The sequence below is a fragment of the Rutidosis leptorrhynchoides genome, chromosome 2, assembly GCF_046630445.1.
Source record: "Rutidosis leptorrhynchoides isolate AG116_Rl617_1_P2 chromosome 2, CSIRO_AGI_Rlap_v1, whole genome shotgun sequence".
In the NCBI taxonomy this organism is placed as follows: domain Eukaryota; kingdom Viridiplantae; phylum Streptophyta; class Magnoliopsida; order Asterales; family Asteraceae; genus Rutidosis; species Rutidosis leptorrhynchoides.
In genome coordinates, this window is record NC_092334.1 from 49,311,807 (window position 1) to 49,324,476 (window position 12,670).

Consider the following 12,670-nt stretch of genomic DNA (forward strand, 5'->3'; position numbering starts at 1 on the left):
TAGAAATTCGGTCCTCGGGTCGGTCCGGGTATAACCCGGTTCGGTTCAGGTCTAGACCATGCACACCCCCCTATATTGAGTGTAAAAAACTGACATTTACTAGTCAAAGACAAATTACATTTTTTGATCAAAAATGCATAAACTGTCTGTGATATCACATTCACCATTAAAAATGGTTCAACACTTTTACACGTAGAGTAGGTACTTAACCACCACACGTCTATCTCCCGTAGTTGCATAACTCATCCCAACTACTGCCCTGGAGGAAACCCGGACCAATTCGAAGGCATGGCCGGTAAAATCCTCCCTCCCCGGTGCCCCCGCACGAAGCGAACACAATGTGACTAACTATACGCAAAACGGACACTTTTTAAAAAAACCCTAAATATTTGAGGTACTTTTCGTACACGTTGATTTTTCACTCGCAGGCTCCGTAACTATTTTCATCTATTAACAACAAACACATATGGGTCTATTATTTTTTTAATTATTTAGTATTTTTTGGATATATTTCAGTAAATCTTCTACTCTTGAATCGTACGAAGCGTTAATATAAGATAACGACTTAATTGCGTTAAATTTTTAAAAGTCAACAATTCCATAGCGAAACGCGGAGATGCACATATATTGTTAATTTAAAATAACATTTAAATCTTTGACGGGTTATACCTTTTAGTTCGATTCGAGTTGCGTTTCAACGACATGATCGTTAGACACGAAATAATTTTACAAACTAAACACAATAAAATACATTGAAAACTGAACCCGACGCGAAGCGAGGGTTCGAAAACTAGTTTGTTTCTATAAGTTAAAAGTTGTAGCGTGATGTATTTTGTTTTCTACACCTCTAGTTTATTACTAGAGGATTAATAAAATTTTATTTGTCGTTTTAAAAAATGAAAAAAATAATAATAATTATGCGTAGTAGTTATTTTTGTATTTAACAATTATTTTACAACACATATAATAATAAGGTAAAAGAAGGTATATAAATGATGATTGTGTATGAGTATAAGATAACTATGTTTTTCAGTGGTTATTTTTTTCAATAGTAGAACTCTACTTCCATAATTGGATAAGAACTTAGACAATATTAATAAACAAGTCATAAAATTTTATTAAACTATAAAATAATTATTTAAAACATATAAAAATAACTAAAATATTAAAAAGATCGCTTGATGTCCTAGAGTATCATGAAAGGTTAATTTGTAAGCTAATTATTTTATTGTACACAGAGTTAAAAACTTTAAAATGTCATTTTGACATCCTAAAACGACTCTGAAAGGTCAAAATCGTAAACTTTTAACTGTGTATGCAAGACGTTCCTCACTAATATCATCATGACTCTCGAGGTCATGTGTGATAGCAATACCAAACCAAGTACGATTAGTAATGGGGTCCCGAGTTAAGCCTTATTGTAGTAAAGATTGTATCTAACAGAATAATAATAGTTGTAATACAACTCAAACTCGTAATAAGCGCTTTTGTAATGACCCGGAAATTTCTGACTAAATTTAAACTTAATCTTTATATGATTTAATATTTCTGACATGATAAACAAAGTCTATGAAGTTGAATCTCAAAATTTTGAACTATTCAATTACTCTTCGATTGTTCTCAACGATTCGCGAACAATTATATGTAAACAGATACATACTATAACTTAAAAACGTAACAAAGTGTTGAGTATATGATACTGTGCATTAAACTTATTGGTTTGATTATCTGATTGATATATTTAACTACGTAGTTAAAAGATTATGCCAAACGATTGAATTAAAAGATATTTATTGAGTCTCTTAATGATTATGATATTTTTACGGGTCTCTGTTATGAGGTCCACACTGATTTAAGAAATCATTCATTTTTAACGATATTCGAAATAAATGGTAAAGTGTTAGATAATGAAAGTTAGACAAAAGTTAGTGGAGAACTAAACTGCATAATATTCAATTGATTTTGTTTTAAACATGCGAGAATGTTTTTCGATATAATAGAATTTGTTAATTAAGTGTGTTTGTTTAAATAACGTAATTTGGACACATACAATAATAAGAAATATTAACTGTTAGAATTAGATATATGAATAAATGTGCGATGTGTATTTTAAAACGTGTTTATTAATATTGAAAATATATATTTAACAATACGATAAAATATAATATTAACTTGGTCATAAAAACGAATTGTTATTATATATATATATATATATATTAACAAATAGCGAGACGATGATTTATAGAAGTAAATGACCAAAATACTCGAAATTTTAAGATATACTTTGAATGGTATAGTTTAGGGATAATTTAAGGCTATATTTTGAAAAAGGTACGTGACACGAAATGTAAAATATAATTTTTCTCAGCGTACGAAAGGACATTTGAAAAACCGGAACCGGGACATAAGTCGAGTGACGACGTACGATTTATCGAAACTAAAATTACAAATCAACTATGCATGTGAATTTAATATAATATATAATTAATTATATAAATTAAATATATTATATAAAATTATGTCGACAAACAAAAAGTTAAAAGTTTGTGAGCTGGATCAGAGGGTCATGCGATCGCATTGCCTTGATGCCCAAAAACCATGCGATCGCATGAGGTGCTGTAGCAGGCCAGAATCCTATAAAAGCTCGAGCTGGTTTCCAGTTTCTTTCCAATTCATTCCTCCGTATTATTTATTATATTTATATTATTATTATTATTATTATTATTATTATTATTATTATTATTATTATTATTATTATTATTAAGATTAATATTATTATTAATCTTATTATTATTAGTAGTATTAATATTATACATAAAATACTACGACGAGGTCTTGAGCGTATCACTTTCAAAATGGTTTTTCGAGCGGGATAGAACTAAGGAAATTATGGGTTATTGCCAAGGAGGTTATGGGTAATGTTCGGGGGTATATTTAACCTAGTGTTTATCATCTCCGTTACGTCTACGTACTTTTCTACAATATTGAATCTCAATATTGATACGTAAGCACTCATATTTTATCTTTTATATATTAATTGTGTATCCATGTCTAGTGCTCGAGTATATATATTTATACATGCTTGTATGCTAAATTTCGTCATTAAACATTTTATGATGAATCACAAATTAAATACATATGTTACTGGTAAAAGGTATATGATATGCATGTTTTTGAAAAGCTGGCGAAAAATCAATGACTTTTCATTTAGATATCGAATAGTTTCGATGGATTAAGAGATATGATCAACTGAATTATGATAGACGTTAATTGAAATTGCTTTTGAATCTGCAATTAAGATTTAAACAACTTGTTTACGAGATTGATAAAATGGATTTTTGAATATTACCAACCGAGTAAATGACTCCTTATATAAGGTATGTCTCGTTTTGTTGAACTATTATCGAAATTGACTTTTTGAAACGACTTTGGATAACTTTTGTATGTCGATCTCGAGCATTAGGATTTTGATACACTATGACCAGACCTAGCTTGATAGACATTTATTGACCAACATATGTTCTCTAGGTTGAGATCTACGGTTATTTGGTAATCCGAGTTTCGATCACATTTTGGTGAACGACTTTATATGCTGCTAAGGTGAGTTTCATATGCTCACTTTTTAATTACTTTTGCAATCTATATTTTTGGGCTGAGAATACATGCACTTTATTTTAAACGCAATGGACACAAGTACATACTAAATTCTACACCGAGTTTGAACCGAAAATCCCTTAGCTTTGGTAACTAGTAACTGCCGGTTATAAGAACTGGTGGGCGCGAGTAGTTATATATGGATCCATAGGGCTTGACATCCCCGTCTGTTCCAGGTATAGAAACCCTAGCCTGAACTATAAAACAGACGTATGCTATTTGAGTTTAGTACACGTTGGATTGCGTGTATTGTACATGTTGGTTGCATGGATGTTAAAACAGGGGTACTTATTATAACGTTAAAGCTTAGTTACCAGGGTGCTCAATCTTGTAGAATATTTTGATAAACGTTTCTGGATGAAACAACTGAAAACTTGTGATTCACCTTTATATACAGATTATGCGCAACATTAAAACTATGAACTCACCAACCTTTGTGTTGACCCTTTTAAGCATGTTTATTCTCAGGTTTCTAGAAGTCTTCCGTTGTTTGCTTATATGTGATACAAGCTATGTGCATGGAGTCATACATGCTTTATTCAAGAAAACTTTGCATTCACAAAATCATTACCGTGTATCTTATTTTGACTTCATTGTTAACGGATGTGTTATGGTAAACTATTATTTATGGTGATTGTCTATATGTAGAAATCATCAATCGTTGAAAACCTTAGAAATTGATATTCATTTATTGTGTACCTTTTGAAAAGAATGCAATGTTTACAAAATGTATCATATAGAGGTCAAATACCTCGCAATGAAATCAATGAATGACGTGTTCGTCCAGATAGATTTGGAGCGATCGTCACAGTTGGTATCAGAGCGTTGGTCCTAGCGAACCAGGTCTTGCATGAGTGTGTCTAACTGATAGTTGTTAAGATGCATTAGTAAGTCTAGACTTTGACCGTGTCTGCATGTCAAAAGTTTTGCTTATCATTTTTTGTCGGAAATTACCTGCTTATCCTTCCTAGTCTAGACACGTTTTACTGCATTGATTGCATGAATAGTGTATAGACAAAATTCATATCTTAGCGTATCTGTTACTGTAAACTTTTCCTGACATCTTCCGAAAATTTCTCCGTGATTTATGGAATTTGGTATTATATATACATATGTAATTATGTATTGAAGAATACCAAACTAAATTCTATAATCTAATTCATATCAAAAATCATCTCCCTAATTATACAAGATGGATTCCGTATCTAGTTCAAATTCCTTAAACTCTGACAGCTATTCCGATATGGATATTCACCTGAATTCCGAAGACATTGTAACCGGAATAGATCAACCAATTAGCCATCATCTATTCTGAATGAATTGGGGATGAGTTCATAGCCTACTTAATTATTGGAGACAAGAAGAAGGCGATCCCTTCCATCCACCACATTACCCTCTTGGCGAAGAACCTGAAGCACTTACCGGCGAACCTGTTCGTAATACCATTTTCTCTCTCATTTCCAGAGTATCTCATCACGATAATATACTCTCTCAAATTCTGAATCTTATTCATCCACTCGTCTGAACCAACAATCGTCCCGGTGTAATAGAAGAAGTCAACGAGCTTTGCGCTCGGGTAGTGACTTTGGAGAATACGGTGCAAAGGTTACAAGCACCAGCAGCATCACCGGCATCAACAGTACCACCGACAACAACATCAACAGTACCATTACCACCACCAACAACATCCGCATCGCAAACCTCAACTTCACAATCTGTTCCACGAGCATCAACATCATACGCACAGTAGTTACCAAGAAATACCAGCAACAATAACCGATGAAGTATTAACTCATTTCCCCTGAAGAAATTTTATGTATATTTAATATATATGAATTTTGAAATCAAAATAAATCTTTTCGTACTAAGCCATTACGTGTGAAACTTAACTGGTAGGTACTACTCGGTTAGTTCATATTACTAATATGCAATGATGTACATCCTTCCTTAACAACTTAATCATTGTTAACTACAATCTCTGTTTCAACTTAATGAATTCCATTTCATAATAAACCAAGTGTATTATTCAATTACATAATTGATTTTACATTTTCATTTTCGATATACTCGAAACTTTCCAGAAAACATCATTTTTACCTTGCGAAGTTAGCAAGAGTTCCATAAGCACCAACATGATTCACTGAGGAAATATCAATAAAACTGAATAACGAAGTATTGATTATATTAGTAAAATACTCCACGAATATTATGAAATCTTTAATGTTTTAAAGATTATTCATTTCTAATCCAGCCAAAAATTAAATGAGCTTAATATGATATTAACTCATTAAATCTGTGTTACATCTGAAGAAAATATATATACATATATTTTCATAAAGACGGTAATAAAAATTCTTTTGTACAAAGTATTAATTGTGAAATCTTTAACGAGTAGGTAATACCCGGGAAATATATAAGTTCGCAATTAATATGTTACATTGTACATTCTTCAACTTTGATTCAAAAATTATTAACAATGCTCACAAACGATATACAATCGTTTTCATACAAATTCAATTACATATTCTGATATTGGCGGATCAGAATCCAAGTCATAACTCTGAACCGGTGACATCATTCTTAGATCTCTACATCTTTCAAAGCTATACTTTGACTTTAAATCTGTGAAAGATCCTTTAGCATTGTTATTACCGAAAATAATCTTGCAATTCCTTTTCAAAATATCCAGTATTATCAACCTTTCAAACAGTTAACGATGACCTTTCAGACTTGTAACTTTGGCATATACGTTTTTGTTACTGGGGAACCTTTCATGTTCCACCACATTAACAGTAAATGTACCAACAAATTCATTAATCTATGACTTAAAGTCTCTCCGAAAAACCATTATAATTGTTCATTGAAACCCTATCATGTACTCATCCACATCTTGTAACGGTAATTGCCATACCAACTACCGGTAATTAGCAATCAGTATTTCAAATTTTGCAACAATTCTACGCCAACAGTTATATATATACATATAATGTCTATCTCCTAGACTTATTTACTTCGAAGGTGAAGTTTCTGAAAAACACCCAAACTGCGAAACTAGTTCTCCGAACTTTGGAAAAATGTTGATGAAGCAGCAAAAACTGTAAACGACCTTAACAGTAAAAAGTTTGATAATAAAGAATAGTGTGCTGGCAAAGCTCAGAAAAAGAGAAGGTTTGGTACTGAAAAACGGATTCAACCTGCCTTCAAAGAATACAAACGATTCAGTGTCTGCTGAAATCCTTAGCAAATACCTTACTCCTTACTCTAAAACCTTTGCGGACAATATTCTTCATCATCATTTTATCTTAAACATTCTAAGATACCATCGTATCTTCCATTATAAATATCCTCCATATTTCTGAAGATATTTTTTTCTCATAACCATTCTTATCTGAAAATCATTCATCTCTTCGCGCTATCTGTGTTACATCATAAAAGAAACTATTTTAGTTTCTAAAATCTAAAAAATTGGAAAAAATGGATGTTTTGAAGTAATGTTGGGAACTGAAGCATGAATTATTATAATATAATGACACTTGATCAACGTGATTATATTACAGTAAGTCATGTTGAGTTTCTAATGGTACGTGATAAAGGTTCACAGATCCCACCCTCATCATGAACCATGTTACATAACTCTTTCATTCTATATAATCTCTAAATATATCAAGAAAATGTATTTCTTGATGATTCGGTCTTTTCCGGATATTCTGGTAATTTGACAAATCAAGATCGTGTCATTACAATTCTTTTCTTAGAACATTAACCATGTTCATTTCAAAATCCATACCTACGAATTCTGGACATTATTCGCTTGACTTAAAGTCGGGAAGAGAAATCGAAAACATGGAGCTCTGAAATATAAAGGAGAATATAAGCCCGATAACAAACCCGAAATTTAAAAACCGTGTATATCAATGCGTATACCAATATAAAGACACGGGAGAATGAAAAACACTATAACCCCAAGGTAATGATAGAAGAAAATAACTTCCTCTGGTGGTAGATGAAAAAGAAGAATGACAGATATGAAAGTTAGGAGTATATCAAGAATCAGAACTGGATGAAGCATTTTCACAATCTTTTGGAAGTATGAAATAAGGAAGAAGATTATAGGAGTGGTGAAAATAAATGAAACGGAAGAGGTCAATTTATAGCAAAATATCAGACATAGCAATCGAGGCAGATTACGCATTTAATCAAAGGAAATCCTAATTTCCTTAAATTCCGAAGAATCAAATCTTATTTAAATTATGAAGATTTTCTATTCCTTAAATTCCGAAAATCAATCGTTACTACGTCAAGAGATAAGACGAATCTATATTCTCCATTTCACTCTATTACGATAACTTCCCTCATACACTTCGAGTAATTGGATTTTTTTATCCATATTATTCAACGGTGATAAAAATTCTATTTATCAACACATATTCGTCATGAAAAACATTTTTATTGTTAGCCATGACGACTTCACTCATATTTCGGGACTAAATTTCTTTAACGGGTAGGTACTGTGATGACCCGGAAATTTCTGACTAAATTTAAACTTAATCTTTATATGATTTAATGTTTCTGACATGATAAGCAAAGTCTATGAAGTTGAATCTCAAAATTTTGAACTATTCAATTACTCTTCGATTGTTCTCAACGATTCGCGAACAATTATATGTAAACAGATACATACTATAACTTGAAAACGTAACAAAGTGTTGAGTATATGATACTGTGTATTAAACTTATTGGTTTGTTTATCTGATTGATATATTTAACTACGTAGTTAAAATATTATGTCAAACGATTGAATTAAAAGATATTTATTGAGTCTCTTAATGATTATGATATTTTTACGGGTCTCTGTTATGAGGTCCACACTGATTTGAGAAATCATTCATTTTTAATGATATTCGAAATAAATGGTAAAGTGTTAGATAATGAAAGTTAGACAAAAGTTAGTGGAGAACTAAACTGCATAATATTCAATTGATTTTGTTTTAAACATGCGAGAACGTTTTTCGATATAATAGAATTTGTTAATTAAGTGTGTTTGTTTAAATAACGTAATTTGGACACATACAATAATAAGAAATATTAACTGTTAGAATTAGATATATGAATAAATGTGCGATGTGTATTTTAAAACGTGTTTATTAATATTGAAAATATATATTTAACAATACGATAAAATATAATATTAACTTGGTCATAAAAACGAATTGTTATTATATATATATATATATATATATATATATATATATATATATATATATATATATATATATATATATATATATATATATATATATATATATATATATATATATATATATATATATATATATATTAACAAATAGCGAGACGATGATTTATAGAAGTAAATGACCAAAATACTCGAAAGTTTAAGATATACTTTGAGTGGTATAGTTTAGGGATAATTTAAGGCTATATTTTGACAAAGGTACGTGACACGAAATGTAAAATACAATTTTTCTCAGCGTACGAAAGGACATTTGAAAAACCGGAACCGGGACATAAGTCGAGTGATGACGTACGATTTATCAGGACTAAAATTACAAATCAACTATGCATGTAAATTTAATATAATATATAATTAATTATATAAATTAAATATATTATATAAAATTATGTCGACAAACAAAAAGTTAAAAGTTTGTGAGCTGGATCAGAGGGCCATGCGATCACATGGCCTTGATGCCCAAAAACCATGCGATCGCATGGGGTACTGTAGCAGGCCAGAATCCTATAAAAGCTCGAGCTGGTTTCCAGTTTCTTTCCGATTCATTCCTCCGTATTATTTATTATATTTATATTATTATTATTATTATTATTATTATTATTATTATTATTATTATTATTATTATTATTATTATTATTATTATTAAGATTAATATTATTATTAATCTTATTATTATTAGTAGTATTAATATTGTACATAAAATACTACGACGAGGTCTTGAGCGTATCACTTTCAAAATGGTTTTTCGAGCGGGATAGAACTAAGAAAATTATGGGTTATTGCCAAGGAGGTTATAGGTAATGTTCGGGGGTATATTTAACCTAGTGTTTATCATCTCCGTTACGTCTACGTACTTTCCTACAATATTGAATCTCAATATTGATACGTAAGCACTCATATTTTATCTTTTATATATTAATTGTGTATCCATGTCTAGTGCTCGAGTATATATATTTATACATGCTTGTATGCTAAATTTCGTCGTTAAATAGTTAATGATGAATCACGAATTAAATACATATGTTACTGGTAAAAGGTATATGATATGCATGTTTTTGGAAAGCTGGCGAAAAATCAATGACTTTTCATTTAGATATCGAATAGTTTCGATGAACGGATTAAGAGATATGATCAACTGAATTATGATTGACGTTAATTGAAATTGCTTTTGAATCTGCAATTAAGATTTAAAAAACTTGTTTACGAGATTGATAAAATGGATTTTTGAATATTACCAACCGAGTAAATGACTCCTTATATAAGGTATGTCTCGTTTTGTTGAACTATTGTCAAAATTGACTTTTTGAAACGACTTTGGATAACTTTTGTATGTCGATCTCGAGCATTAGGATTTTGATACACTATGACCAGACCTAGCTTGATAGACATTTATTGACCAACATATGTTCTCTAGGTTGAGATCTACGGTTATTTGGTAATCCGAGTTTCGATCACATTTTGGTGAACGACTTTATATGCTGCTAAGGTGAGTTTCATATGCTCCCTTTTTAATTACTTTTGCAATCTATATTTTTGAGCTGAGAATACATGCACTTTATTTTAAATGCAATGGACACAAGTACATACTAAATTCTACACCGAGTTTGAACCGAAAATCCCTTAGCTTTGGTAACTAGTAACTGCCGGTTATAAGAACTGGTGGGCGCGAGTAGTTATATATGGATCCATAGGGCTTGACATCCCCGTCTGTTCCAGGTATAGAAACCCTAGCCTGAACTATAAAACAGACGTATGCTATTTGAGTTTAGTACACGTTGGATTGCGTGTATTGTACATGTTGGTTGCATGTATGTTAAAACAGGGGTACTTATTATAACGTTAAAGCTTAGTTACCAGGGTGCTCAATCTTGTAGAATATTTTGATAAACGTTTCTGGTTGAAACAACTGAAAACTTGTGATTCACCTTTATATACATATTATGCGCAACATTAAAACTATGAACTCACCAACCTTTGTGTTGACCTTTTTAAGCATGTTTATTCTCGGGTTTCTAGAAGTCTTCCGTTGTTTGCTTATATGTGATACAAGCTATGTGCATGGAGTCATACATGCTTTATTCAAGAAAACTTTGCATTCACAAAATCATCACCGTGTATCTTATTTTGACTTCATTGTTAACGGATGTATTATGGTAAACTATTATTTATGGTGATTGTCTATATGTAGAAATCATTAAACGTTAAAAACCTTAGAAATTGATATTCATTTATTGTGTACCTTTTGAAAAGAATGCAATGTTTACAAAACGTATCATATAGAGGTCAAATACCTCGCAATGAAATCAATGAATGACGTGTTCGTCCAGATGGATTTGGACGGGTCGTCACAGCTTTTTTCAATGAATGATATATAACAAGGGGTGACAAATCCGCGCTTTTCCGTGGTCAGGGTCGGATATTAGGGCGTGCAACGCGTACGGTCGCACAAGGCCCAATATATATAGGAGTCCAAAAGATTTAGTCTAATATTAAGTACATAGATTCATTTGTTAATACAATCGTTATTTTGATTGGTCTTAGCACTTATGACTTTATTAGTATTATATATATATATATATATATATATATATATATATATATATATATATATATATATATATATATATATATATATATATATATATATATATAACATTTGAATATAAATGGTTCACTTTATTTACTAAACAAGACGTATAATATTGACATGACGACTATAACTGCGGTTATACCTTTACGCACTTAACAAACGCATCTGAATCAACGTACAACAAACTAAAATACCAAAAAACAAAATAACTAATCTAAAAGAGATGTAGTTCATCATATAGTAAACACGATAAATATAATTCTCATTAGATAGATGTTCGAGAAGTCTAGAGATCGAGTCTCGCTAGGGAATTTTGTAATGCAAATTGCTTTGCAGTTGATTATAGAGTCCTCTAACGATTTCTTGCAAATTGTGGGTTCTGCCCAAATCTAACAAGGTTCTCTCGGGATTTTTCCTTGGCTGCAATATGTCGAGGTTTTCTCCTAACGGGTGTAGGAAGTGAGCATAACATGTGACTTCCTGAATATGATCGGGTGGGTGGGATCTCGTCTGACGTTAATACCAACAATCAAAAAAGATAGATAGTTGTTCGACCATATAGTAACGACTATTTACTGTTTTAAAGTATATGATACCATCAATTCATTCATATATCATATGATATGATATGATTTTAAACAATTTTTTTAAGATAATAGATACAATAATTAATTAAATAATAAAACTCATAGTGCACGCTATATAAATAATAATAAAGGGTCCGACTACAGGGTCACCTATACTATTTCATGTCTGACAACATTGTGTAAAATTCATTATATTATTGCAAGTTGATCTAGATTACAAAGTAGGCCGACTTCTTATTTTAACTGAATATTTAAAATTGGGCCACCACAACTGAAAATTATATACGGTATCAATTAGAGAAAACAAAAAAAAAAAAAAAATAAACTATTCATTTGAAACTTTTTTGCAATTTTATCACCTTACTCTCTCGCTTTTTATATTATGTTAAATTTCACCCCCTTTTAATTATCTTTTTAATTTTTCCCAACCCTCTAATTTTAAGAGATATATATTAAACACTGTAACATAATAACACAAATACATAAGTGGCTGGGTGGCCTTTATTGTTTCCAGATGGGTGCAGGTTCGATTCTTGCAGGGGGTGTTTTTTTTTTTCCCTTCCAGGCTAGCCGATTTTGGGCCCAGCG